The sequence below is a fragment of the Coregonus clupeaformis genome, unplaced genomic scaffold (assembly GCF_020615455.1).
Source record: "Coregonus clupeaformis isolate EN_2021a unplaced genomic scaffold, ASM2061545v1 scaf2088, whole genome shotgun sequence".
Classification (NCBI taxonomy): Eukaryota; Metazoa; Chordata; class Actinopteri; order Salmoniformes; family Salmonidae; genus Coregonus; species Coregonus clupeaformis.
Window position 1 is genome coordinate 67,459 of NW_025535542.1, and position 3,964 is coordinate 71,422.

The window sequence follows — 3,964 nt, forward strand, 5'->3', positions numbered from 1 at the left end:
CATCAGTGAAGCTGGAAGACTGCAGTCAAACACTGGAGCTGAATGTCAACATTAAAGATGAAGAAGAGGAGGAGAAGATTGGGAAATCTGTTTCTCAGGGTAAGAGCAGGTTCTATCTAACTAAGTTTGTTGGACATGATTTGGAAAGGCACACACCTGCCTATATACAGTGCATTCTGAAAGTATTCAGACCCCTTGACTTTTTCGACATTTTGTTACGTTACAGCCTTATTGTAAAATAGATTAAATAGTTTTTTTCCCTCATCAATCTACTCACAATACCCCATAATGATAAATCCAAAACAACAACAACTGAACAATCATATTTACATAAGTATTCAGACCCTTTACTCAGTACTTTGTTTAAGCACCATTGGCAGTGATTGCAGCTAAAGTCTTAATGTGTATGACGCTACAAGCTTGGCACATCTGTATTTGGGGAGTTTCTCCCATTCCTCTCTGCAGATCCTCTCAAGCTCTGTCAGGTTGGATGGGGTGCGTCGCTGCACAGCTATTTTCAGGTCTCCAGAGATGTTCGATTGGGTTTATGTCCCGGCTCTGGCTGGGCCACTCAAGGACATTCAGAGACTTGTCCCGATGTCACTCCTGCGTTGTCTTGGCTGTGTGCTTAGGGTCGTTGTCATATTGGAAGGTGAACCTTCGCCCCGGTCTTGAGGTCCTGAGCGCACTGGAGGAGGTTTTCATCAAAGATCTCTCTGTACTTTGCTCCAATCATCTTTCCCTCGATCCTGACTAGGCTCCCAGTCCCTGCCGCTTAACAACATCCGCGCAGCATGATGCTTCCACCACCGTGCTTCACCATAAGGATGGTGCCAGGTTTCCTCCGGACGTGATGCTTGGCATTCAGGCCAAGAAGTTCAATCTTGGTTTCATCAGACCAGAGAATCTTGTTTCTCATGGTCCAGTACTTTAGGTGCCTTTGGCAAACTCCAAGCGGGCTGTCATGTGCCTTTTGCTGAGGAGTGGCTTCCGTCTGGCCACTCTACCATAAAGGCCTGATTGGTGGAGTGCTGAAGAGATGGTTGTCCTTCTGGAAGGTTCTCACATTTCCATAGAGGAACTCTGGAGCTCTGTCAGAGTGACCATCATGTTCTTGGTCACCAAATAGACAGTTGTGTGACTTTCCAAATCATCTCCAATCAATTGAATTTACCACAGTTGGACTCCAATTAAGTTTTAGAAACATCTCAAGGATGATCAATGAAAACAGGATCCACCTGAGCTCAATTTCGAGTCACATAGCAAAGGGTGTGAATACTTATGTAAACAAGGTATTTCTGCTGTTTTATTTTTAATACATTTGCAAAAATGTCTAAGAACCTGTTTTCACTTTGTCATTATGAGGTATTGTGTGTAGATTGATGAGGATTTTTTTATTTAATCAATTTCAGAATAAGGCTGTAACGAATCAAATTGTGGAAAAAGTAAAGGGGTCTGAGTACTTTCCTAATGCACTGTACATATCCAAAAGTGGACCTAGAAGTTTGTCCTTAAATATCTATTGGGAGCCCATCTGGACCTTCCGCTTTACCTCCCTTCATATCGAAAATAGCATCAGATATTTCAACACCATCCAATTCCTTTTATCAGATCCAAATGAGTGTCTTCTGAAATAGAGGGAAAATCAAGACCTGACTAGTTCAGTTCTCAGGAGATTCAAAGTTGTAAAGTGTGTTGTAGTAGGAAGCAAATGTTTGGTTTATTTCTACAGGATCCATTGATAATTGTCCTTGTAAATTATGAATTGCATTAAAGGCTGAATTTTGCTTCTTAATGTGCCAGGCCAGCAATTTACCAGGTTTTTCACCTTGATCATAGGACTGTTTCAGCCTAGTAAAGCTGTTTGCAGCCTTTGAGGTGGGAAGTTCTTCATACTGAGCTTTAAGACCAAATCATTCCTTGTTTACTTCTACTGAGTTATCCAAAAAAGCTTCCCTCTCCAATTCTCTCATTTTGCTCTCCGTATCTCATTTTCTGATTTATCAGATTTGAAACTGGTAAAACGTATAATTTGCCCGCAAATATGTGCTTTGAAATCCTCCCATCTGGTACTCGCTGACGTTTGGTCAGTGTTCAATGTGAAATAAACATCTATATGCACTCCAGCGTAATGTAAGAAGTCTGGGTCCTTTAACCATCTGGGATGCAAACGCCATCTAGAGGATCCTTTTACTAGTTTTGTAATCCATATAGAATAATCACACAGGGGAATGGCCATTCAAAACAACAGTATCATATCCACTTCCTGCTACATTGGGAAGCAATGAGCAAGAAACTAAAAAGTAGTCTACATGAGAATATGATTTAAATGTGAACATGAATTCTCCCCTTTTATTAGGGTTCTGAGTCCTCCAAGGTTCACATAGATTTAAGTCCTGAATGAAATGCTGTAATTTCTTTCTACTCTGCGAGTGGGAAGTGTCTAAACCAGAGGAGCGATCTAGATGAAGATCAAGAGTGCAATTAAAGTCCCCTGCCATTAGGACCTTACCAGGAATGGAGGCTATCAATAGAAATACAGTGGGGGAAAAAAATATTTAGTCAGCCACCAAGTGTGCATGTTCTCCCACTTAAAAAGATGAGAGAGGCCTGTAATTTTCATCATAGGTACACGTCAACTATGACAGACAAAATTAAGATTTTTTTCCCAGAAAATCACATTGTAGGATTTTTAATTAATTAATTTGCAAATTATGGTGGAAAATAAGTATTTGGTCAATAACAAAAGTTTCTCAATACTTTGTTATATACCCTTTGTTGGCAATGACACAGGTCAAACGTTTTCTGTAAGTCTTCACAAGGTTTTCACACACTGTTGCTGGTATTTTGGCCCATTCCTCCATGCAGATCTCCTCTAGAGCAGTGATGTTTTGGGGCTGTCGCTGGGCCACACAGACCTTCAACTCCCTCCAAAGATTTTCTATGGGGGTTGAGATCTGGAGACTGGCTAGGCCACTCCAGACCTTGAAATGCTTCTTATGAAGCCACTCCTTCGTTGCCCGGGCGGTGTGTTTGGGATCATTGTCATGCTGCCCAACCCAGCCACGTTTCATCTTCAACGCCCTTGCTGATGGAAGGAGGTTTTCACTCAAAATCTCACGATACATGGCCCCATTCATTCTTTCCTTTACACGGATCAGTCGTCCTGGTCCCTTTGCAGAAAAACAGCCCCAAAGCATGATGTTTCCACCCCCATGCTTCACAGTAGGTATGGTGTTCTTTGGATGCAACTCAGCATTCTTTGTCCTCCAAACACGCCGAGTTGAGTTTTTACCAAAAAGTTCTATTTTGGTTTCATCTGACCATATGACATTCTCCCATTCCTCTTCTGGATCATCCAAATGCACTCTAGCAAACTTCAGACGGGCCTGGACATGTACTGGCTTAAGCAGGGGGACACGTCTGGCACTGCAGGATTTGAGACCCTGGTGGCGTAGTGTGTTACTGATGGTAGGCTTTGTTACTTTGGTCCCAGCTCTCTGCAGGTCATTCACTAGGTCCCCCCGTGTGGTTCTGGGATTTTTGCTTACCGTTCTTGTGATCATTTTGACCCCACGGGGTGAGATCTTGCGTGGAGCCCCAGCTCGAGGGGGATTATCAGTGGTCTTGTATGTCTTCCATTTCCTAATAATTGCTCCCACAGTTGATTTCTTCAAACCAAGCTGCTTACCTATTGCAGATTCAGTCTTCCCAGCCTGGTGCAGGTCTACAATTTTGTTTCTGGTGTCCTTTGACAGCTCTTTGGTCTTGGCCATAGTGGAGTTTGGAGTGTGACTGTTTGAGGTTGTGGACAGGTGTCTTTTATACTGATAACAAGTTCAAACAGGTGCCATTAATGCAGGTAACGAGTGGAGGACAGAGGAGCCTCTTAAAGAAGAAGTTACAGGTCTGTGAGAGCCAGAAATCTTGCTTGTTTGTAGGTGACCAAATACTTATTTTCCAC